Below are 26,911 nucleotides of genomic sequence, written 5' to 3'. Positions count from 1 at the left end.
ATGGTTTCCTTTAATGCTAGTGGTCCCAAAGTACTAGTAATTTAGCTGCAGAATTGAGAAAATCAGAAAGTTTTCACAAGCCATCTGATTTCTCTTCAACTGTGTCCTGTCAAGACAGACCCAAAGGCCCCTCTTGCTTGCCATGTCTCTGCACCTGGGGAGAAAGTCTGAGCTGAGGTGACTGAATATTTCAATGATATGTAAATCTAGATCACTAGATCTGTCCTTGGTGTTGAAAATAATATTTAGGTAGTAAAGGTGCAGGTGAAAGACATGAAAAATTGTATGTAATGCACAAACTGTTAAAACAAGCAGATTACTTGGAGGATAATTACAATTGTTATAAATTACTTTCCCTTTTTTCCCCCCAAACTCTCAATTTTTCTGAAATATGATTCCATTCTGCAAAATGTTATAAATGACAAATGAACAAGATCATTTATATTTACTCTTTGTTTTCATGGTATTCAGACCTTTTTTCTGTAGCTGCATATTATTACAAAGTTTCTATACATTCAAGTTCTGTGTGCTTTAGTATCCTGCATAGAATGAAGCCTTCATACAAAAAGATTGTATGCCATTATTTGTTGATAAACAAAATATGCAGTGGATGCAATAAGATGAATAAGAATTCATCTTAATTTTATGTTTCTCAGCAGCCAGTAAATAAAAACATAATAGTATTTCTGTTTTCCAACAGAAGCGGAAATGAGAACATTTATTTAAGGATCACCTTTCACATACTAGAAAAGTCTTGTACAACATCATTTTAATTTTTTTTCCTGGTAAAAAAGAGAACTAACAGTTAATCATTTACAGCAGTCAAGTACACAGAGCATTTTTCTCATTTTGTCCATTTCACTTTTTGCTATGGTCTGTTTTCATAACATGATAATTACACTGGCTTGTCATTGTAAAATACTATGATTTCATCACAAAAAGAGAAATCCAACAGAGATGAACTGTGAAGAAAAGCACAGAGAAAAGTACAGGTCATCTATCTCTAATATTCGTAATAACTAGCAGTTTAAAAAATACATAGTTTTGAGCTTCATGTGGAAGGGTCCTTTTATCAGTCAATACTCACAGATCTATTTGTTATAAGCTATTTTAAAATCTGTTTACTAAATATGTGTTAAATATCTGGCCTCCTAAGTAGACCCAGAAAGGAAGTTTGGTTTTCCTTTTTCTTCTTGCTTTGCCAACTTAAACAGCCTTCTTGTTGTTTCAGCCAGAAAGAGGTCAGACTCTGAGATGTTGGCAGTGCCCTGTGTCCTGCAGGTGGAAATACCACACAGTAAAATGGAAAAACAGAGATGTGAAAGGTTCATATTTTTAGCTGGAAAGTAAAATAGTCTGAAATGAAACACTACTCGTCACAGTGGACTGTCTTTCTGTATGACTGAAGAATCCTTAAATATATTAATCTTAAATGTGTGGAGAGGGAGGAAAAGAAAATAATGACTAAATACTAAAAAAAAATTGAATAAATAAAGCCAAAAACTAACAGGACTAGAGATCTATTCTGAAAGCTTGGAAAGGAATAAAAGCAATAAAAAAAAAAAAAGGCTCTAAATCACAGCTAAAAGGCTTTGGGATAAACGTCCCCTGAAAACTGTAGGTGCAAACTAAAGCTTACCAAGAAAAGAAACAGAAACATTAGCTTCATAATACAGAATTTTGTTATAGCATTCGGAGAATGTGAGGCTTACTGGCTACATTGTCTATCCAAGAACCTACAAGCTCTTTCAGCTTCTCTTGAAAATTGTTTCAGATCATGCATGTTGGCCTCACTGTTGTTTCCTTCATGTCACAAATGAACAATTTAAGGTCACCTAAATAGCCACCATCAAAACTATTAGCAAAAATAGTTTTAATATCATTGAAATTCTAGAATTAATACCATTTAATATATAGAAATGCACTGTAAAAAAGTTTGATGGCAAGATTCACTCTATTACTTGCTACATGGATGAAACATACAAAGAAAAATCAAATCAGAATGTATTTAAAATTATTTACAAAGAGACTGAGGATTCTAAAGGATAAGGGAGACCCTTCCATTGACTCATGAGGTTTAGAGTGGACTTCCTTGCTTTTTAGACTTCTCATGGAGCCTCGGTGTGTCTAGGTCCAATCTTAGACTCTGACTTGGTCAATGGTTTATTTTAAAGGGATTAACTACATGGATTTCACTACTATTGATTTATCATGCTGTCAATGACTGTTGCTATTGAGGGTTTCTCTACCTTGGGGAAGGATGGATCTCAGTGTTGGGTAATCTCAAACACTGATAGGCATCCCAGCTCAAGGTGAGAGCATCTGGCATGCAGTCCAGTTGGAATTTAGAGAGAACTCAAATTGGACTCATCCAAAGATCTGACATTAATAGAAAGGGTCTGCCACAAGGAGCAAACTTGTGAGGCATCCCAGCTCAACAGTAGATCATTGCCATGCAGCCATATTGCCTAGCCAGGAGATCCTAAGAAAAGCTCACTTAAGCTGTTATGTTTATGGGGTTAAGGGGTTGACCCGTCAAGTTGCATACAGTGGGACAGGTGTGCATGAGACTCCCTGTGCTGACAACTTTCTTTGTTCCTTGGCAAACAAATCTTGGAAAAAACACCCCCTATTCATGTGTTAATTGTATGATTTGTGTCCAAGCTCATATGCATTGATGCTCACTGGGTCACCCTGTTCCACTGGGTTTCCTGGAGGAGTTCTGGGCCCAGCTATGACTCAGGCCTTTGCCTCCTTTGGAGACTACCAACTCCTACTGGTTTGATTACAGGGATCGAGTGCATCCATCAAACCCTTTAAAGTCCTCAGTAATTTAAAGCACAACATCAGCTCTGCAGGTGATCATTATGTATTATTTGTGCCTTTAGGGGCACATGTAGTGGCTTAAAAGACACAGCAACCATATAGGGGTTTTGAAAATAATCTCTCTTTCTATTGTCCTTCAGAACTCACAAAATTCACAAATTCAAGTCCCCCATTTACAAACCCACCAAAACAATAGCATTTTCTTGCTATGTTATTTTTAATTCTTTTTCTTTTTTCCTTTACAAAAATGTTAATAAATAGGTACTTTATTTGATATTTATAAACAAGAACACCTGCTTATCAAAAATAATTTTTATTTATTTATTTATTTTAAATTCAGAAGCACAGCAAGCAGGAAAATTCATGAAGACCTTTAACTTCCATGCAGGAAAGCAGACACCAGCAATGCTAAAATAAAAACGGACATTAGGAAAGGGCACAAGAATATCAGAAGCCTAGGATTATTTTCAGATAATTGCCTGTAAAATATGTGGGTTTCATAACTCATTGATAAGAATCAAATTCTTGGCTCTCTTCCTGTTACAAGTCCCCAGGCAGATGAGGTCCAGCATTCAGAAAGCCCCATGAGTTCAAAATACAGAGTCAATGTCAATTTCCCTAATTTCAAATAATTCCAATAGAACTTTTTCCACTTTTAGTGTGGCCCAATTTGTTCCACTGTTCCATTTTATGAAGGTTTCACAAGCTGTCAAATTGCTAGTGGTGGCTCTCCCACAGCCTTCTCAGCAGAGAGCAGAGCTGATTGCAAGCAGATTTCCAGCCTTGGACCATTGTAGGAACAGTGTGGACAAATCTGCCGAAAATGGGTGCCCACAGGGTCAAGGGGAAAAAGGGTATGTAAGTATTTCTGGGCAAAAGGGAAGAAAATTGACAGCTGAAGGATTAGCTGTAAAATGGAACAGCCTAAAAAGAGCCAGCAGCATTATTTTGAAGGACATTTTTCCCTCTTTTCCCTACCTGGAGAGAATTCAATTTTGTATGTTTTGCGGGTTCTGGCAGAGGAGTTCTGAGTGACTATTAGCATCAATGAACATGAAGAAAAATGGCCATGCCATCTACTTCAGGTTGTAATGTTCTCTGAACTCCATGAGAGTTATCTGAACTCTCCTCCAACTTTCTGGAGGCATCTTTTGCTTTCTGTGTCTGTTTTATGAGGAATCTGTTGTACATATGTTTGGTCTTCTGAATCCCATCTTCATTTGACATCCAACAGAAACAAAGTGAACTTCTCTCAGAGAGTCTGTTAGGCTCTCCGACACTCAAGTAAGGAGCAATATGTATTCTCCAAAGACCTACCCTTTCCTGACATCGGGCAGACCCTGTCATTTTGAATTAAATTTGTATGAGAGCTTCCCTTTGGGCTTCAAAGAGAAAAAAAAGATTTTTTTTTTTGTGTTCACCCAGAAGACTGAGCTAAAAATTAAAACTCCTCTCGAATGCCGATGAACTCAGTCATTATCCAACTGGTAGGTGAAGCACAGAGAAATGTGCCTAAGCAACAGAGTCTGGAAGGGAGTTTTGTTCTTCCCACCCTAATTCTCTCCAAGACTTAACCACTGAACTGCACAACATTATGGATCACAGCCCATTAGACAAAACAAGGTCCAGTGAGTACTTTCATCTGAGCTATCCCTACTTGCTTTGTGTTTTCTCTTGCTTTAGCAACATCCAGCAGAGAATGGACTGTTCATATTTCTGCCACAAACAAACCAAAGTTGGCTGACTTTGCAATTCTAAGAGTTCACAGGTACAGAAATTCAGAACACCTGTGTTGGTTTGAAGAGACCTTGTAGTAGGGACCAAGCCTCCACATCATCAAGGGCAAGTCCTGCCTGGCCAACCCAGTGGCCTTCTACAGCGGAGTGACTATGTCAGAGGATAAGGAAAAAGCTGCAAATTACATTTATCTGGATTTCTGTACAACCTTTGACACAGTCCCCCACAACATCCTTCTCTCTAAACTGCAGAGAAATGGATTTGATGGGTGGACTGTTAGATTGATAAGGAATTTGTTGAACAGTCACATCCAGAGTGGAGTGGTTAATGGCTCAGAGTCCTGATGGACATCAGTCACAAGTGGTGTCCCTCAGAGGTCCATATAGCAACCAGGATTATTTAATATCTTCATTAACTACATAGATTAAGGGATCGTCCTTAGCAAGTCTGCAGATGACACCAAGCTGAGTGATCCTGTTGACACACCTGAAGGATGGGATGCCATCCAAAGGGACCTGGACAAGCTCCAGAAGTGGGCACAAGGGAATCTCATGAGGTTTAATAAGACAGTGTAAGATCCTGCACCTGGGCTGGGGAATGCCCAGTATCAACACAGGCTGAGGGATGAACAGCTTGAGAGCAGCCCAGATGAGAAGGACTTGGGGGTGCTGGCGGATGAGAAGCTGGACATGACCCAGCAATGTGCTCCTGCAGCCCAGAAAGCCAAATATGTCCTGGGCTGCATCAAAACCAATGTGGGCAGGGTAAGGATTCTGCCCCTTTACTCCTCTCTGGTGAGAATCCTCCTGCAGTGCTGCTTCCAGCTCTGGGGTCCTCAGCACAAGAATGGCATCGACCTATTGGAGTGAGTCTAGAGGAAAGCCACCAAGATGATTAGAGGCATGGAGTACCTCTCCTATAAGGAAAGCCTGGGAGAATTTGGATGGTTCACCCTCAGGAAGAGAAGGCTTTGGGGTCACCTAATTGCAGCCTTCCAGTACCTGAAGAGAGCCTACAAGGAAGATGGACAGAAGTTATTTAGAAGAGCATTTAGTGTCAGGACAAGGGGGAATGGCTAAAACCAGAAAGAAATTAGGTTTAGAATGGGTATTAGAAAGAAATTCTTAATTGTGAGGGTGGTAAAGCACTGGAACAGGTTGTCCAGAAGAATTGTTCAAGACCAGGTTGGATGGGGCTCTGAGAAACCTGGTCTGGTGGAAGGTGCCCCTGCCCATGGCATGGGGATTAGAACAAGATGATCTTCAAAGTCCTTTCCAACCCAAGTGATTCTCGGATTCCATGATCATAAGAAGTACCTCTGCTTCATAAGAGTTTACAGCCCTGCCTGTGAATGGAGGGAAAAAAACAAATTTTATTTCTGTTTTGCCCATACGGAATATACAAGAAAATGTCCATTCTGACAGACCTCTTTGTCTTCCAAAATTGGCCTAAGGAAGCCAAATCTGATTTCATCCACGGTGCTTTGTGGCCACATGTTTGTTTGGCCACATATAACTGGTAATACTTTCCTGAGCTGCAAATTCCAGAGGAGATACCATTACTGGTACTTGCATTACAGGCAGCCTGAACTCAGCCGCAGTTTAACCTGCATACAAATCCATTCTGCCCTTGTCACAGGTGGTGCCATAGAACCTTTAGGAGCTTAGGCCATTTTGGCCTAATGTTGTCATTTGTCCATAAGAGTGGAAGGAAAAGATGAATGGACTAGGCTGTTCTGGGACGTAGCAAATGGCAAGTGCCAAGGTTTTTTCTTCCAGAAGTCATATTAGCCATGACCTGGGACCAAGGGACTTTGTGTTCCTTAGTCAAGAGTGCAGATTGTCCCAGAAGGAATATGTCTTGTGTGCTTAGGACACAATAATATCAGTGTGTTTACTTGCCACCTGTTTGCAGTATGTTAAACCTCCTTCACACTGTTCCGCCTCCCTACTCACCCTCCAATCCCTGCATAGTGCACAGGGAAAAGCACATATCAAGGCAGAAATCTAGCCTGGACCACTCCCCAGAAAGCACTAGAACTCCACTGTAAGAGACCTGACAATGTAAATTTAATTGCTGGATAGGTTTGAATCCAACTGACAACACATACATACACAATCAAGAGCAGATGAACTCTCCAAGATGTGGAAAGTCTGCAGCAAAACGAAGCTCTTCTAGTAAAGATATTTTTTCTTTTCAACACAAACCCTATGTTGTGACTTAACTTATAGCTTTCTACAGCTGCGCTATCTTGGCTTTCTTCTTTTATGTCATTATTCACTAGAGAATTTTATTTAAAATGTCTAGGAACTAAGGCAACATCTACAGATATGTCAGAAGTAAATAGCTTTGTAGATTTGGGCCCCTGTTCTCAAAGCCCATTGTCTCCATTGTGCTTTCTTTCCACACGCTATGTATCTCTGTGACAAATAGTTATGGCTGTGTTTGATTTGAACATTGACTGACGAGTACAAGCAGGCCAGGGGAGAGCAGAAGGGTATAGGGAGCAAATATTCAATTTAAAAAACTTGTGCTATAAAATACATAATAATTTTCAAGTGAAAAGGACATCTTCATTTTCTAAATGGGTCTTTTAAAATGATAGGCAATAATGAGAGAATAAGTCCATTATTCATTTATAAGGGAATTAGCATAACAAAGCTTCTTAATGTGAGAGTTCAGAAAGCTCTGATTAATAAATTAATCCTTATATTTTACAATAGTCTTGGTTTTTTTGAATAATTTCTATAAGAAAGTGTTTTAATAATCTCAACGTTTTTCTTCAGAAAATTTAACTCTTTGTAAGCTACCCAGAGCAGAGATCAAGATGAATTTCAAGTGCAGATGGGCGCAAAAAATTGTAGCTCTCAAGAACTGATAGCATTGCACAGGGAAAAGCTGCAGGCAGGAGCAGAGAGAGCTCCACTGGTGGCTTTGCAGAACATAAGAGTCCATCATGCTGGTGCTAATAGCTAAGCAGCACAATTTAAATTAGTCTGGATGGTAATTAATATGAAGGAAAAAAAGAATTATGAGCCTACAGTTTTGAGAAGAGTAGCCTGAATAGAGAACAATTTATTTTTTTAAAACCTCCTTCAATCCCTTTCATAATTTTTCTTTCTATAAGTTACTTTTTACTGTGGGCACAGTCTCTTAAACTTGCCTGCTCTTCACTATACAGACTCTACAGTACAATTAAAAGCCTTTGCTTTTCTGAAAAGGTTTTGTTCCAGATGAAACACTTTCCATATCAAGTCATTGCTCTGCTGTCTTGCGAAGACAAGTAAGGCATCATTCTCAATCTCCTTTTCTTAGAAAAGCCTTTTACTCTGTCTTCTTTCTTAAGCTTCAGTGAATCTGCCCCTTTTATCTGAAAAACCCATGAAAGGGTTTTATTCAGGTTTATTTTATTAGCAGCATTGTTCCTACGTGGTTGTAGCAATACCATTTGATGTATGGCATCATTCCTTGTCTATTTCTGTATTAACAATTTTAGAAAGTAGCCTTTCTCTTTTTACAAGAATACACTAATGAAACCAGCACTTTTTGATTCCATTCCTCTTTCCCCCCAAAATTGACCTCTAATGCTGTTATTTCCTTCCATGCAGGTCTAATGGGAGTGGACAAATCTTTCTGATTACTTTTGGAGGACCAGAAAGGATGCTTTCAATAGGAATCTTGAGATAAAATGCTAGTCACAATGAAGCACAGAATGGTGAATGCTGCTTAGACACACCATGCACCACAGAATGCCTAATGCAACATTCTCCAGTCTGCTTTTGAAAGCTTTGGGGAGAGGATTAATGATGTAGTACCATAACCAGGAAGGCAGAAAAGAGAAAATAATGATGACGTTGGTAGTTTCACCTTGAACAATGTGAATGCCACTTTTACTGAGCTTATCAGAGAACTCATCGTGTGGTTTGACTGGGGAATGGAAAAAAAATAGGCCAAGAGGCTCTTGCTGACCTCCTCAGTTTAGGAGTTCAGTCACTGCACAATGACAGAAAGTCTCAGCCATTGGGTTTGTGTCCTTCCTTTGGATAATGCAAATGGAGTTCCCTTCTCCGGTCTACTGCCTACGCATCAACAGCAAAACAACTGCAAACCTTTTTTTGGGTTGTCAGAGTAATAAAGTCTCATTTCTGATACTACTGACCTCTGCTCCTTCACCTATGAAGTCTTCTGGTACATTCAACTTGTCTGTTCTCATCACACCTTTATTCTGTAAATCTAAAAGACAGAAATGTCTTTTTAATGCCTTGTTAAATGGAATAGGACAGCAGGGGGAAAAAACATTGTACACAAAAATAACAGTTTGCATCTAGACTGCACAGCAGTTCTTCACAAATAACTCTCACTTCAAATGCAAGCCAGAAGCAGCAGATCTTTAAAAGGAAAGCATGTGACAGATTACATTCTCTAATAAGTCTCGTATTGTAAAACAGAGGAGAAGGCACTATTAGGAAACTGTTCCTAATTCATGTTTTATTACAAATTAATGATGCAAACAGGAAAACAGAAACTCCATTACTTTTTTGCATAAGAATTCCTCCATCAACAAGCCTTCAGTCTGAGTTTTATTTGTGATTCTTATCACTCCTGCTTTGGTTAAATTTACGATTTATATCTTTATTATTTTGGTTTAATTTATGGTTTCTTGTTGTCTAGAGTGCTTTAGAAAGAGCTGTGAAAACTTGGTGAAATCTATTTGGCAAAGTAAGACTGTCTTTACAGAAAAATTAACAGGGTTTGCCAAGCTCATGAGCCCAAGGGTTGTATCATTTAAATCTTTCTCTTATGCTCAATGAAAAAAAGAAAAGCCCTCAGAAATTACTTCTTTGGCATTCAGCACTAGCCTCCATTTAATTGTTCTTCCCTTTGGCATTGCTGTTTCTCACAAGGAACTAAAAAAAAAAAAAATCCTGTTTTGCAAGTTCCTTTAAGGTCCTATTCATATTCTTCCTCACTTCATTTCTACCATCCTAGTTCTTCTTTTCAGCTGTTCTCACCATATTATATTCATAGAAGACACCTATCTTTTTCAGCCCAGCCCTAGACACAAAGCAGAGATTTGGTGGCAGTTGTTGACTTATGATCTTGGAAGGACTGTTGAATCTTTTCCAGCCTTACCGATTCTCTTATTCTCAAACTTGCAAGGATAACAACTTTCACTGTGTATAAATGTTTGCTCTATGCAAATTTGTGTATTTATGTTTCCATATGATTGTGCATTTTCAAGCCTTCAATGTGGACCTACAGGCAAAACTAGCAGAAAGCCATGGGATTTAAGAATATAAATTTGCCGAAGTTCACTAGCCCACTGTTACTCATGGATTTTCAAGAAAGATGATTCCTTATATTAGTATTTAGTTTTTCATTACTATTTAAAACTCTAGCATAGCAGTATTTCTGTCTCAGTGATGATTTAAGATCTACCTATAGTCTTTAATTACTCTCTGTGTACCATTTGTTCTTTAGGCCTAGAAGACCTGTTCTCATCTCTTGACTAAGTATTTAATGTGAAGTGTTTCATCAAAGACTAGTATAGTCAGGGTTCACAGTCATAAAATAAAAGGTAGAGTCTGATAGAATGACATCGATTCTCTGTCCTATCCAAAGATAGCTGACAAATTAAAAACAATAAAGTATAAGTTGAGACACAACACGTTTCATTTCTGGTTAGCTAGGGAGAGTAATACACGAGCCACAGGCAGGTCCATCAATCTCATCTGGCCAGAGATGAAACTCCATGTATACAGCACCTCATCTAGTTTTTGTTTCCTTTTGCTTTGCTTTATGGCTTTCCCATAAAATTCATTATTACAATAAAAATGAGAAAATGAAAAATGAAGTTTGTGTCAAGTTCAAAATTTTGTATGCTGAAAAAACCACAAAACACCACCATAACAGCAACAATGACCCCTCACAAATAAATAATTTGCACACTATGTAGCAAAAAAAAAAAAAAAATTTTTTTCTTTTGCAAATATGACAATCTAATAACAAATTCATTCTGGAGTCTTGCTTTCTTTTGAATATCATGTTTGCAGTCAGAGATGTTTCTAAGCACATGGACAACACAGAAGTGGGGGCACAAATGTAACCAAGAGCAACCTTTGTAATTCCTACTTTGCAGGTTAGCCAGAGTATCAACCAAAGGTGTCTAATAGCAGCTTCATCTGCAGTTCCTTCTTATGGCATGGAGCATCATTGCCACACTCATTGTGAGGCCAGGAAGCAGAGGAAAGCACAAGTCCAATGGCCATAATAATGTCTTGGCTTCACGCTCTAGTCCTCCAGCTCAGCACCAGAGCAGGTGCTGAAAGTAGACCAATAATTCTACAATCAAATCATGCCTGTGTTGTTCTGGTGACTTAGGGCATCAGAGATGAAGTTTGCGCAGGGTTTCATTGGAAAATTCAGGTCTGCCCTTGCTCAGTTAGCCATTTAGTTTATAGTGGTGTGTGGTAGCCTGTTAACCCACTGCTTTCATGACGCCATGTTCCCCTTCCTGCTCCCCCCTGCCCCTAGCCCTGGCCACTCCCTTGGGCTCTCCCTATTGGCTCCTGTACCCCAACCCTGCCCAGGGACTGCCCCTGGGCCCCTGACAAAACTCCCCTGCGCCCAGACCACAAGGTCTCCCTGCGTCTGGAGATCGCTGGGACAAGATGTGATTAAAGCCATCTCAACCCTCACGAGAGACCCTTCTCACTTCCTTCATCATCACTGGCTGTAACGCTGATAGCTGACCAGAGCCAGATCACGGGGCCATCCGAAATGGACTTCGGGATGCAACAGGTCACATTGCCCTAGGAAACCTCTGCTGAGCTCTCAGGGAGCTACAGTCTGCTAAGCAAAATCTAGCAGTTACAACAGTGGTAGATTAATGGTAGATACGTGACTCTTTTCCTTCTCTTCTTGAGATGTGAGCATGCCTGTGGGAGGAGAGAGAGCTATCAGTTAGCCAGGTAAGATATCAGTCTGCCAGTCTGCCAGGACTAAAGGAGAAGTGCCAGAGATGGATACAAAAAACAAACAAACAAACAAACAAAAATCCACTACAACAACAACCCCCCCCAAAAAAAACCACCAAAAACAAAAACAACAAAAAAACCCCAACACCAAAACTCTTCCATCTTCATGATTTTAAAGCTTTAGAAAAGCTGACCCCATGGTAAGTGTATACTGATGCAGATACTGCCTAGGAACCAGGAGAAAGGGTGTTGTCCTGCTCTTCTGTCAGACTGCATTACAACTTAGCCTGAGGTTTTAAAACCTATGGAAAACATATCATTTAAGAGCTAACTTCCAAGTTAAACTTCTAAACTTGCTCAACTTCTGTTAGGAATTAATCTAATACAAAGGTCTAGCCTGTGAGAACAAGCAAGTGCAGTGTTTCTATTTCTCTCATGATCAAGAAGAGTTTAGCCTTATAATCTTAAAGTGCCACCCTTGACTAACCATGTGCTTAACAGGATCACCACACTAGATTCCAAATCAAATAGCACCCAAAAAATTTACTGCATTGCTTGTCTCTCATGACTAATAGTCTGCTGTCTTCAAATGCAGGACATGATCAGGCAAATCAAAAGCACTACCAGAAACAAGAAGACAATGAGAAACTTTCTGTAAAAGCAATATATTTAAATGTAGTTCCCAAAGCAGTCCTTAAAAAATAAGCACCATAGCTTCATAACCAGTAAATGAAAAAAATCAAGGCAATGGAATCCAGTTTTGTAAAGACCTAATTAGGATGGTCAGTAGGTTTGTTTGGCATACCTCTGGGATTTTTGAGTGCTGTCTGCATTTATAAGAAGGCCCATAATGAATATGAAATAGTGAAGAATAAATATTTTCTTAGGAGAGTGATTCATAGTTTTTTGATACTGAAAACTCCTTAAGCTGCTCTATACTAGAACCTCAGAAGGAGGTTTACTCTATATTTAGTATCTCTGTATGTCCTTGATAGATGATTTGCTCCTGACTGTGCTGAAAAAATGGGTGATGTATGAAGGTGGCACTATTATTTTTTTTATGTTCCACTCCTCTGTATTAATAGACCTTACTCATGATATTTGTATTTTTTAGTGAATCCTTTTGTAAATTTCACATCCAGTAAATTTTCAACATGAAGTAGTTCATCCAGCAGAAAAACTGATTACCTTTCCTCATAGTGGGAAGCGAAACAATTTCATAGGAATGGTGGCAGGTTATACTGGATGATGGAAAGGGTTAGACATTGGTTACAATAAATTTAACCACATTTTGTAGTTATATCTTGCTTATATATGCATATGTTGCATAGTACTTTAAAAGTTCCTAAAGAGTTTAAAATGAAGAATGCAAGGGTTGAGTTTGAAATCTACTGCAGAGCATCTTTATGACCTTTATGGTATTATTGCCTCAGAATGTGTGAAAAGTGCAAAATGTACATGAGCCGGGCAGAACTGCAAAATTCTCAGAAGTTGCACCCTGAGGCATGTAGCTCCAACACCACTTGACACAAAGTAAGTGTAAAAAGAGCCAGTTTCCGGGAGACCTTATTAACTACATGTAAAGGTTTCAAGAGCTGCTGTGTGTAAATAACAACCTTATGATTAGATTATTTGAAAATAGACTTTAAAAAAGATTTCGATATTACAAAAACAAATATGGAGGGATTACTCTACCAGGGATGCCTAATTGAAATTGCAGGAGGCTTAAAATGGTAGCTTTCCATTTCCCTTTCCATTTGTCTCAGGAAATTCAGTGATACACACTTATGTCAGTGTCAGTAGTGCTAACTTCAAGCTTTCAAAATTCATGAGTCAGCCCAAAAGAAGTTTTATCATTCACCTAAAAATCATTAGGTTAAATAAAGGTGAGTGGCTCATCCATTCTTTTCCATCTCTCCCTCTGTAAACTGCCTGCCTCATTTGTTTTCAGGAACTGTTTCCTTAGCTCTGGAGACCTGAAAATTGTGCATATTTCAAATGAAAACTAGGAAGTCTCTTGGCACCCCATTAAGCTTCAGGCACAGGAATCAGGGAAAAACACTGTATACTGTAGCTTTTGCAATTAAAACAGTTTCTATTTCAATTTTGATGTCTGAAAATCTCATGACTCTGAGTGTTCAGTTTGGTATCATGAATAAAGGCTCTTTGGCCCAACATGCCTTTTCCCCTTTTAAAAAAGGGTGTCAGGATTGTACCTGAGTTTTAGAAAGTCCTTCTGAAGTCACAGAAGAATATGTTCCACTTAGAACATCTGTAGTTACTCTCACTCATTTTTCAGTTTTGATGTAGAAATAGGGAATTATGGTGGATTTTGTGAACATTCCTCCAGCTCTTTGCTTTTCTCTTACCCACTTTTTCATAAGCATATTCAAGAAGAGTTAGTGAATTACATTCAGCCTAGACACCACAGAAATTGTGACTGCAATAATTAGCCAGATGATCCAAGACATAAAAGCCCAAAGAGTCACCTCTGTTAGCTTGTAAAAAGATTTCTAAAGGTCTGGAATGAGATATATTTGAGAAGAATATATTTGAATAAATGTGTCCTATCACTAGTAGTTAAAGAAAAGTTTCTATCTTTTATTATGATGATTAAAAAAATATAAATGAAATTGCAGAGGGAGCATCTGGGGCTTCTATTCTTGCTGGGTTTTATTATTTACCTGTGGACAGTACTATATTCCTTCATCAAATGGACTTTGTTAGGAGTTTTCTTTCATCATAGACTTCTTGTTGAGTGGGCCAGCTCATTTAGTTCCAGCAGACATAGATAAGACTAAGGTACTCCATGCTCTGGATTTTGTTAACAAAATTTGCTCCAGGAAAAGGAGTAGAACAGCTTCCAGCAATACAGAACAGAACTAATTTAGATGCCCCTTGGGTAATCCCTATGGGACACTCTGAGGGTGCTGAGAGGTCTGGTTACTGACGTCATGAGGCTGCTCTCAACTATTTTTGAAAGATTGTTGAGATCAGGGAATCTCCCAATGGCCAAAGAAAGGTAGATATTCTCCCCATATTCATAAAAAGGCCCAAAATGTAATCAAAGGAAATTCTGTCCCATCAACATCACCTCAGGCCCCGGAGAAAACATCTAGCAAGTCCTCTTGGAAGCCACTTCTGGATTCATGAAGTAGAGGAAGGTGATTGGGAATATCTAGCAATAATTGAAGCAGATGAACCACACCTGACCAACCTGATGACTGTCTTGTATGATTAAATTACTATATCTGTGAATTAATGCAAGTGGAGATTGGCTACTTTGGTTTTAGAGCAGCATTAGACACAGTATGTAAGTCAGGACATTATGGTCCAGATGAGTGTACTACCAGACAGCTGGATTGCCAGCCTTGGCAGAGAGCAGTTTGTGGTTGGTACTCTGCAGGCAGAGTACCAACTCTGTACCATACAGGTACAGCATGGAGGGGTCTGTATTGGGGCTGTTCCTGTTTAATATCTTTATCAATAACCTGGAGGAGGACATCAAGTGCACCTCACCAAGTTTGCAGCTTACAGCAAATTGAGGGGTGCAGCCAATGTGCTCAAGGGCAGAGTTGTCTTCCAGTTGTTTTGATTCCTCATAAGTCAAATGCTTCATATAAAAAAGACAGTTTTTTTATCTTCAGATAAAAAATTGGGTCTTTATCAACCATTCAAATACAAATATTTTGACCAAAATTAAAATAAAACCTTTATGTGTCTCAAAGCAAGTCAGTCTTACCAGCTTTATGAAAATTAAAAGTATTTTTTATTTGCTAATGAACTGAAAAAAACCAATTATTTACACATATTTTCTGAAGAAATATTTGTTTTGGAATGTAATTTGATTTATGTCTTCATTGTTCCAAGAGATTGCAATGTGGTTTATTTTCTGTATTGCAGGGAAGTGATATGGTACTGAAAATTGTGTAAATTAGAAGGGGGAGCCAAAGTGTCACCAAAATACCTTCTTTCCTTCTTTCTCTTCTGTTACCGTGATGGATTTGTGTGTGTGTGTGTGCGTGCATATCTAAACAAACAAAAGTGTTTTCTTATTTCTTTCTCTGTCCTTTGTTAGCATGTTATCTGAGGTATGACAATACCTTCACTTTGAAAAATCAAATGCAGATGGATTACTTTGAGCTCAAAGTATAACTCCAGTTCCTAGATCTAGTAATATAAACAGGGAGTTTCCAGACTGATGTTTCTACAGGACGAGAGGAATCCTGTCTCTTCCTGTTAAACAAAAAATAATCCTAAAAGTAAGTCAGTCTCAAGAAGCAGGTCTCAAGAAGCAATGGTCCAAGCAGTTAATACACAAGCTAGGATTTGAGACTCTAACGAATGGGAGGAGAAGCAAGGGAGAAATCCGAAATTCACCTTTTTTTTCTGGAAAAATAAAAGTAGCAGAAAAGGAAGTGTGCCAAGGTGGACAAAGGAATGGAGTCTAACATCTGGTTTATCCAAATGTGTAGAAAATTTCAATCAGGATCATATTCAGGATGTGTGCCTCTCTCCCACAGCAGCTAATTTTTCCAGGAAAACAAGCACAAATCATCAGTGGGACAATTTTATACTCTCATACAGGAAGTCCACAGTGAGGCCCTCGCACAAATTGCCCTGAAAAATAACAGTCAAGAGAGGAAAATGACGATCACTTACGAGCAATAGTTCTGATGTACCATCTGGAAAAGGAAATTTTGAAAAAAGGAGGAAAAGAGCCAAGAAAACACAAAAAATCTTCTGGCCACAATAGTATAAATACAAACTCAATGCTATCAGAAAGCATGTTCACTTCGAACTTCCATGAGGCTGATTCCTACTCCCAGAAAAATTTCCCTTGCCCCTAAGACACCTTCCCTGAATCAAGGGCAAGAGACTTTGCTCACAAGTGAAAACTAGAGGAACAACACAGCAACATCAGCAGGAAACTTAACTGCACATTCAAAGAACAAGTTAAAACCCTAATTGTAAAATTCATGAAGTGGCAACTTTGAGATGCAGATCAATCAAAGGCAGGATTGATACAAGGGCAGGTATAGATTCCTCCATCTTCATTCACTAGACAGTATGTATATATTGTATTTTGCTGCAATTTTTTCTAAGCCCAGGACCCTTACGATCCACAGGTAGAAGCCACACTGTGTCAGCTGAAATGGAGTCTTTCTCTGCAGATAGAATATGCATCATGTTTCTCTTAGCAGAAATTTCTCCTTGCATATCTGACAGGTTATTCTGCAAATATATCCTTAATTTTTTTTTAAAAAGAAAGATTCATGTTTCTTTCTGAGACAGCCACACTTTATTTCCTGGAATATATAAGAGAACTATTAGAATGCTAGTAAGTTCTTTCATATTAACAGCATCTCAAAATACCTTGGCGTAGATTGATCCTTCACTGATTTCTTCTGACTTGTCTGGAAGGCCAAGTGTCTTTCCTGTCACTGGTAGCATTGCTGAAGGAAGAATAACAAGAAATTCAGGCCAGCTCTCTAAAACTGTATACAGCAAACACACCCAGGTTATATGTTTAACCCTGTAACTCAGAATAGCAAGCAGGCAGGTGAGAGACTAAATAAGATTAAGAGACAGCAGCATCAGCTAACCTATTGTAGTGTTGGTGGGAGGTGGAGAGGCAGGAGAATCTGTGCTGTAGCAGCCAAGCACACCTCCAGTGTTGTCTGCTAGGTATGAGGGTATTTCAGATTGCATGGTGGAGGGAGGTGTCATTTATCAGGATCCTCTTTTAGAGGTACATGATTTGTGAAGGAGTGGCTGCTGAAAAAAAGGAGTATGGACAAACCTGCAAATAAGTACTGCTCGTATTTCTCCTCTGATTTCTTCTGTTGCGTTACTTGGGAGTCACCACCAACTTCTGTATCTTCATATGGCAAAAGCAGAATCTCGATGTTAATGGACCGCTTACTGTGAGTATCACAGGTAGCTGTAAGGAGTATATATTTTGACTCATGATTCAAATCTAACCTAGCTTTCATAATGCCATAGTGATAATATTCTATGAAAGTTTAATAAGTTATAATGAGTAAGTAAAATTTATGAAGCATGAATATGGGATTGTTTTTAGTGACATTCATATTTTCCATCCTGCAGTAAATAAATGGTTATTCATTTGGAAGTGTTAGAGATAACTAACAGGAGGTACTTATTTAAGCATCTTCTCATTTTGCACATGTGCATAGCAATGATGATTGGTATTTAGTATTTATGAGTCTAGGGATCTCTTACTGTGTTAATGTAGTTGTAGTTCTCATAAATTTGTATCTTTAACACTTAGAACATTTGTATGTTTTGGTGAACGCTGGTAATGTAATGTGGAAGGCAGTGCAGTCCCACTGCTTTATCCTTGAATGAGTGGTGTGATTCTTGTGTGGCCTTCAGCAAACCATCCCTCTTCCTCTGTGGTTGGTAGTCTCTGTTTTTACAGTGGTCCCTGGAAGAGGGGTGCCACACATTATCTATGTATTTTTCACTGTTCTGAGAATACCCTCAGAGGTCTTACCCACCTCTTTAGAGCAGCTGGTTGAAAACTATGCTTCCCTTTTATCAGACCCTGTCGCTCTTTTATATTAGACACTACATGTGATAGGAGAGGATAATTAGAAAATAGGATATAACTACTGTCCAAAGATTAGAGTTTGTGACTTCTATTTTTACTTTGGATCCAGGCATTATCTTGGTGATTTACACATAGATATTTGTTTGCACTTCTCAAGGACTCAAAAGCTACAATGATTCTGGCTGCTACTTGGCTGTCCTGTAAAGACATACACAAGGAAACATACATACATACATTTTTTTTCCCACTGAAAATATGTGAAGGTTGTTCCCTTCCTGTTCTCTGAGTGGTGCATGTCAGTCTGAAAGAGGAATGAGAGAAGGTGAGAATCTAAGTTTGCTTTTTATTTAATGTAAAGTCAATTCCATGAATGTTGTCCTTGCCATCTCCCAAGAGTGTCCCTAAGGGTTCACACTCCTCTTTAAATGAGGATAATGTTGCCGAGGAACTTCATTGCTGACAAATGATTCTACATAAGGGTGAATCATTGATTTATTGCCTGCGGTGTTAGATTGAAATTTGTAAGAATGGGGTATCTATGGGCTTTTATATAGACTGTTATTTGTAGCCATAGTTTTCTGCCGGCCACTTCTTCTAAAAGAGAACAGCTGATGATGTGGAGGGAAAAGGAACTGATAATCTAACTTGGAAATTCTTAAGTAGTGAGGAGCTGGAAAGTGGTGAGACATCATTAGTCACTTGACCTTCAAGTGAGCAATGGAGGTGTTTGTCGCAGAAAATAAAAGCTCTTTGGGAGAGCTCCAGAAGGGAGATGAGTGGGTCAATTTACTGCTTGGCTCCTGTCTGTCTCTGCTATGTTTCTTCATTCTCCACAGATCCTAATGACACTAGCCAGGTTCAGAGAGAGAGAAGAGTCTCTCTCTCTTGTCTGACATTGCATATCTAATTCAGTGCTACCCCATTAGATCTGAATTCTGCCTCGGTGATAGCCATTTTATAATCCCCTAATCAAAAATGAGACAAAACCCCGCAATAAGCACACAGTTATTTCCATTGAGCCAGAAAGTGGTATTGCCATCATTTATCTTTGTGGTTATGAGTCTCATTAAGAAAATTTTATGTTTTCATACTTTTCACTCTCTTTACTTTTTTTTTCTATATTGGTGCATGAAGAGAAGTTAAAGAACACTTTTTAGAAAAACAGGTAGTTTGTAATAGGCAATTTGAATCTCATCTAATTAGTATAAATATTTCCTCCAAAAAATGGGTTTTAGTTTTTAAGCATGAAAGATGGTCAAAACATACTGTAAGTATTTCTGAAACTGTACTGCTTACAATCAACACTGTAATCCACACATTGTGGTTTACACAACTCAGGTCAATGTTTGCAAAATATTCGCTGAGACTTATTTGAAAACAGTGACTTAAATTCTGAAGACATCTACAATATTTTGCAAAATTAATATATTGTTGTCTTTTAACTCCATGTGGCAGCTAAGTGCCATGGAGTCACTTGCTCACCATCCCCCTGTGGGAAGGAGAATCAACATGTGGGTTGAGATAAAAACGGTTTAATAATCAAAACAAAGTAAAATATAGCAATAATACTAATAATAGGAATTATAATTGTAATAATAGTAATAATAATTGTAAAGAAAAGGAGAAAGAGACAGGAATTAAACTCAAGAAAAAACAATTGATACACAATATAATTGCTCACTGCCTGCTGATGAATGACCAGCCTCTCTCCCAGTAGAAATTGGCAGCTCCCAGCCAAGTCCCCCCAGTTTATATACTGGCCACAACCTTCTATGGTATGGAATATCCCTTTGCCTAGTTCAGGTCAGCTGTCCTGGCCATGCTCCCTCATGGCTTCTTGTCCAGCACCTTCCTAGCAGAGCCTGGGAAACTGAAAAGTCCTGGACTTAGGGTTAGCAACGGCTAAAACATCAGTCTGTTATCAATGTTATTCTCATACTGAATCTAAAACACAGCACTGTAGCAGCTATGAACAAGAAAATTAGCTCTATACCACAGGAAACCAGGATATACACAAAGGAATTTTACCAGCCACAAGCAATTTACAAATAGAAATATGGAAGACATCCATCAAATCAGTTATTATCGCTCATACACTGCTAATAACAGTCATGATAATATGATAATATGTTTTCAAGTGTGTTCATGTTTTGGAAGCAGATTCTTCTACCTTTAACTTTTTCTAAAATGCAGTTGTCTTTAGTAATGAGATTTTTATAAGGAGCTAAAGGCATTTCTGTGCTTCTAAGAGGAATATAAGGAAAAGATTTTTGGAGAATGCATTTCCCAAGAGTAGAACATAAAAAGCATTGACAAGGGAAGGATCCTGAACTGACTTCCATTGTTATATAACTAAGTGAATGTACCTTACTTTAAAACAAATAGAAGTATAGAATGGGACATCAGTAATGCCTGTTCTCACAAGTTAATTCCTCTCCTGACCACTAAACCACGTCAGTGTACATTATGTGTTCACAAACACTTTTGTCACAGGTGTTTTTTGGTTTGGTGTCTACAGAGATGGTTTACAATGTCAGGACATGCATGCCTGTCCTGGCATATGCATATCTGTCCAGAAGAAGTATTCTTGTCATCTAGAATGCTGGGAAGTGTCCTTGGCACCCAACAAACTAATTACCAGAGTAAGAATTTCTCAAGACAGTTACTATATCAATGCACATGCAGGAATAAGAGTTTTCCTGGAGAAAGAGCAGAATAAAGACAAAAGGAATCTGAAGCATGTAATAAAAAAAAAAGATAATTCTTTCAGTTATGGATTATTACTTTTTCTTGGTGTAGCATCACACTGAGTGCTAACCAATGCTGCAAAAATACTACATATTCCTGGTCTCCTACTAAGATTAGATATTCCTAGTTTCAAAAAAAGCTAAATGAACCTGAGCAAAGCACTGCATTTCAGTTGCAGCCCTCCAATAATGAGTATCTGGTGTTACCTACTCAGCAATATACAGCTCATCCAGCCTAAAAGCTCTGTAGTGTGATTTATACACATGCCAAAATACTGAGCAAGCTTAACAAGTATGCTCTGGTTACCTTGCGGCACAAAGGAAGCACAATACTTGCCTACTCAGCAGTTTAGCCAATCCCTTTCTAAATACCTTGCATTATCTGATCAGGGTAGATGCAAATCTAATTCAAAAGAAGGAGCTGATTATCTGCTACCACCTAATGGGCCAATGAAGTGTGCAGATGGAGTTTTTGCATTTCTGACTGCAAAACTAGGTGGAGATAAAGGTTTTGGCATCCTACAGAGCATGCACATTGATTCTGTCAAGCAAGAATGAGTTCTGTTGTTCTTCAGCATCTCTGATGTACCAGCATGCTCTATTGCAGGACCACAAAGAATCTGACACCTGCTGGGGAATGCCAGTGTCCATGTTTCTCTACAAAAACACCCATGTGCCATATGCCAGGGGCTCAGGGGTGCCAGTCTCAACCAATTGGTTCTATGGCTCTGACTGGACTGTCAAATTCCTAGAAATCATGGAGGAAAGCAGTGAGTTGGTAGCAATATTGTGGGCAGAGCAAAGCCCCAGGACATTAAGCAAAAGGTATGTTCATATCTAGTTTATAATTTATCTTGCTTATTTCCATGTGATATCAAAGGTGGTATCCAGATAATTTTAATAGATAATTAAGGAAATGGCCTAAGTGGATCAGAACCTGATACATTGTCAAGCAAATTGCCTTACTACTCATTATTTTTGCATCCTTTGTTATCTTCTTCCATGCAGTGCTGGAACATTTATTTCCACTGAGAAATGCAATTTTATTATAATCAAAATAATGTACTTGTCCACTTGGTGCTCAAAGAAATTGGGAAGCAAGTCTGAAACTTATTATTTCCTTGATTCATTTGAATAAAGTCAAAAGGCATTATTTTAATGAAGTGGAAATATGCTTTCTGACTTGGGGTTTGATTTGAATATTGTAGGGAAATGCATGGCTTAAGTAGGTATGCTGGATTAAATGTTAAGTGCATTACCATTTTTTACATAAGGATATAGAGAGTTGTTTGAAAGACTTGACAGGACCATTTTCTATTCTTTGAGGCACTCGAAATCAAAATGCTTCACAAAGTCATGTTGATGTCACCAAGAATTCTTTCCAGAAAATCTACAATGATGTTGTAATGTTTTTTACAATTTTTACATATTTGCATTGAGGCATTTGACAGTCTTCATTTAGAAATCATGAATCTGATTATTATTATTTTTGTATCCTTGATGATACAGTAGTATTTCTTAAACTGTGTTAAAAATAAAACATCCAAAGTGAGTGAACATTTGTTTAGTTATGAGTTTTTTCAGGTTCTGTTCAGAATAAAAAACCCACTCATATTAGCATCATTTTTTATATATTTCTACCCTGTTCTGTTCTATTTTCTGTCTCACTGAACAAAAATAACTGATACTATTGAAATGAAAATAATTCATCATTGCTAAATTAAAGATTTTAATTAAAATAAACATCGTATTTCTGTTTTCATAAAGTCTTTCTCTTTGCAAGAAGGTTTTTGTTTTTGTCTTTTGTGGTTTTATTTTTTATCTGTGATAATAACATCTTCTTTAGTTTCCATGTCCAGATTTGCTGTGAAAAGGGAATTCAATTTTTTGCCCAGCATAGTAACTGCTGGTAGTATATGGACATATGCTTTGCAGATACATAAAAATAGCATTTTTCATTTGTTACCATTTTATTGTTTTGTCCCAAATAACATGTTGCCATGTCAACATCCTGTCAGGTCCAATGGCAACAACTGGGTGCAGCATAACACACAATACATGAGGACAAGGTGTAGAAGAAGAGATTAAAATCTGCGTTATTCTGTTTTAAGGCAGCTACCCACTCACTGTTATTTCTGGTAACAAATGTCAGAAGTGCTTACCGCCCAGCCAGCTCAGAGATTGGTGGGTGCTCCTTATTCTCTGCGATTGAAACTAATTTGGGATCATTGTTTTCATAGTCCTCCTTTCATTTCAGAGGGACAACACAAAATGCCTACGTTCAGTGGGTGCCTCCTCTGGAGTGCAGGTGGTGGCACCTGGGCTGTGCTGGGGGAGCTGCCCATGCCCCCTACCATGAGGAAGTCTGCTGGAGCTGCACAAAGTACCTTGTGAGTGACTTGGGAAGAAATCTTTCTGGAATAACTTTAGACATTGCTTGCCTTCCTTCATTATATACAGAAAGCTCACATTTCCTCAGATACCTTTCTTAGAACTGAAAAGTAAAGCAATCTTGCTTTGCAACTTAACACATTCTAACCTCTCAAGCCTTTGTTAAAGTCACAAATTTTTTGCATTCTCTGACCTGGCCTGCAATATTTTCTATGGTTTGTCTTGCTTTCAGGGTGCCTTTAAATGATTGCCTAGTCAGAGTAACCTATTCTAATCTTGTATCAGTATTATCTTGGCCCATATAATTCATTCAAAGGAAAACAGCTCCCTCATCTCTAGTTTCTTGGAAACCTTTTCTGGTAATTCGTATTGACAGCAGTGAGTTGTGACATTTATCGGTGAGGTGAAGCTGACCAGCTGCAGGGCTCCTGACTGATTTACTCAGCCAACAAGCTGCTCATGATTCCAGCCAAGTATTGACTTTTCTTTCCGTTCCCTCCCCTCTAGTTGGAAAGAAAATACGGAGGCATTTTTATCGCTACGTTTTTATTTTTACCAGTAATACTGAGAGCTAAAAAATGGACCACCGACTATATCTTCTTTCTAAAATTTACTTTCTTAGTGCAAAAGGTTCTTAAGTATGTTTCAAGGAAAGAAAATAAGAGTTTAAGCTAAACTAGTTGAAATATAAAATAAACGAGCAGATTTGATCTAACGTTATTGGAATCACTTACTTCAATAGCAATGAGCTTCAGTCTCATGAACAGCCTGCCTGCAATCAAGTGACCTTTGTGATGAAAAAACTCTAACAGTTCAAACTTAGCTCATTTTAATTCTTCAAGTCCAAAAGCACAAAATGTGCTTCAATTATTGTTGGATTTTGTATTTTTAAAGCTTAGATACCAAAAGAAGTCAAGGATAGAGAATTTTCTGTATTTCTCTAGTTTCTTTCACTTTTCAAGTCCCTTCTTTTTGGACTAACATGTCTGAGCCACAATCAAACTTAAGGAAAGCATGAGTATTTCTAGAACTGACATTTTCAAGCACCAGTGAATTACTGAATCACTCATTCTTGGCACTGATACATTATATCCATAATTGTTCTGCTTGAGGAGGTGACATTTCCAGAAATGGCAGTTCTGCGTGACAAAGGACACAACACTGCTGGGAAGATAAGTGAAAGGTGACAAGACCATGCAGCTGCCAAGGAACAGGCACTCTGCAGTACATCAGCACTAGATATAACCAAGTTGTTGTAGTCTTGATGGAGATTCAAGTCAACCTACATTCTAATGCTCTCATCTGATATCTGTGATATGGACTGCATGGAATTAACACAAAGGCTATTACTGAAGCCTTTAAACCTGATGAAAGGCATCCAGAGTGACTGTTGAGAAGAGCACAGAGAACAGCTAGGTAAAACAGGTGAGAAAAAGGGGAGGGCAAAGTGGCTCAGAAAAGAATGGTCAGAAGCCCCGTTCTGATGGATCAGGAAAATAAGTTGTCACCATTATGATAAGAAATGTGGGACAGACAAAATGCCCACTGGCACAAATGCTCTCACCTTGTGATGATTGCAATTGAAATATAATTTACTGAAACCTCAATGTTTGTGCTAAAACTATTAAACCAGTTGTCGCACTAGGGATCACCACACTCAAAGTAATCTCGAAAGTTAATCCATAGATACCAAAATGTGCAACCACCTATGTGGCACATACCTTCCTGATTTTTATATAAACCCGAAGAAACTAAAAGACATATGTACCTACTACACTCAGCCATTCTTTCCTGTGTAAAGAGGTTATGTATCATGATGCTCACATATCATAATGCAGCTATGCAGCTATGCTTGAAGAATGTGTGTATTTCTAGAGATGGACTTAGGTAGAGAGTACATTTTTGATCTGTGCTTAGATCAAGTCCTTTAGCAAGAAAATATATTAAGTTGCCTGTTTGAAGTACTGTGGCTTCTTCAAATGTAGCTGTGAAAAACGCCTTTTGTCATTCCTCTCCAGTGCATTATGTTGTGACAAGGCAGTCATGTTACATAACGTGATGGGGCTGATACCAAATAGCATGTGAAAGATTTGATCTCTTTCCTTTTTAGTACAAGTATCCTGAGCTGTGAGTGGCTGGACTTTGGAGGGTCTTTTCTTTCTCTTTAAAGAGAAGGAACAAAAGAACCCTCTGTTTGAAAGTCCTTTCATAAGATTTGCCATTAGAAATTTTGCTAATATTTTCTTTACATCTATTAGCTAAAAACCATCTTCCTCTTTAAAATATGCACATTGTTTCTGGCTCCCTCTTTCCACTGTATCATCAAGAGCAGATTTTTATTAGGGCCTATAAAACAGGCTTTGAGAAACTTAAGTGTGTAATCCTGTATGGCTGATGGCATCACATGGTGAGGTGCATACTGCACTGCCAGTGACCCACTGGCTTGACCCATTTATGTCTCAGTGCTGACAGCAGCAGAAGAGAAGGAGGAAGGAGGGCACTGAGAAGTCACTAGGAGAGGGAGGGACCAGCAGGGACGTAGGAGGCTGAAAAGCGGGAGTTCTTTCCCTCTCCCACAGTGTGTTTTTGAAACTGTTGCCGTTTTGGACTCCCTGAATCCAGTGTATTGAGAAAGTTGCATCTTTTCAGAAGTATACTGAGGAATTATTTCCTCTGCTATAAATTGAACCACCACAATTTAATCTAAAGATGGTGTAATCCTACTACTCTTAATAGAGTTATCCCAGAGATAGCATTGGCCCATCAGTGTAATTGCTGTGGGTTAAGTGGCCTCAGAAACCAGGTTAACTGGAGATTTACTGTATAACAAACAGTCTTTTGCAAAGAAGAGTTTGAAAAATTAAACAGACTAGTCTTTCAGTTAAAGACTTCCAACCAATAAATGCAACCCCTCCATCTTTCTGAAAAGTAAATCTTCACTGCATTTTACTGACCCCGCTGAAACTGTTTTCATACTCAGAGGTCATCAGAAGCAGCTGGGAGAATATTGTAGAAGAAAAAAGAAAACTGTGAAAATTTAAAAATATAAGGCAAAAATTCTGGAAACTTTACAGTCATATTTATATTTAATAAGTATATAAAGAATGTTCTTTTGATAAATGAGATTGTACAGTACAGTGGTAGTATTTCCAAAACTTTCTCTGGAACTTAGCTAACCAGAATCCAAACCACAACAATGCCTTTGATTATATGTTAATACCATCAGCGACACACATTTTTAGTCACAGACTTCAACATGAGCAAATAGCAAACACAGCTTTTAAAAAGCACTCATCAGAGGGAAAATTAAATAACTCCAAACATTCAGCTTAATGTCAAATATGTCAGTATCTCAACTTCCTAACAGGATTGTTTCTAAAATGAGAGATTATGAACTGACAAGTTAATAGATATATGCTTTCACTATTACATTTTCCACAACTCCAGAAAATGAGGTCATTTTTACTTTTGCTACCACCAAAACCTGTGAGATAGACTGCAGGATGATAACAAGGCCCTAATATACACTGTTGTAGGAAATCTGGGATTATTTTCCTGGATCAGTCCAAGACCTCTTCTAGAGCTATGTCCTGCTCCTGATAAAACTCAAGAGTTTATGAATCACAAGACTGTTAAGAGACATCATGGTCTACATT

At 38.3% G+C, this 26,911-nt stretch overlaps 1 long non-coding RNA gene across 1 annotated transcript; it reads right to left on the bottom strand.

Moving 5' to 3' along the window:
• Nucleotides 1-773: 773 nt before the first annotated feature.
• On the bottom strand, nucleotides 774-17,427 carry LOC125318622. Its single transcript, XR_007200455.1, has 4 exons — nucleotides 17,344-17,427; nucleotides 16,917-16,996; nucleotides 8,723-8,796; nucleotides 774-1,275 (listed from the first exon to the last, which is right to left on the bottom strand). It is a non-coding gene; the product is annotated as an uncharacterized LOC125318622 (long non-coding RNA).
• Between the last annotated feature and the right edge of the window lie 9,484 nt (nucleotides 17,428-26,911).

Source organism: Corvus hawaiiensis, chromosome 30 (assembly GCF_020740725.1).
Source record: "Corvus hawaiiensis isolate bCorHaw1 chromosome 30, bCorHaw1.pri.cur, whole genome shotgun sequence".
Lineage (NCBI taxonomy): Eukaryota > Metazoa > Chordata > Aves > Passeriformes > Corvidae > Corvus > Corvus hawaiiensis.
Note: the sequence above shows the minus strand (reverse complement) of the source record. Positions and strands in the feature narration are given on the sequence as shown.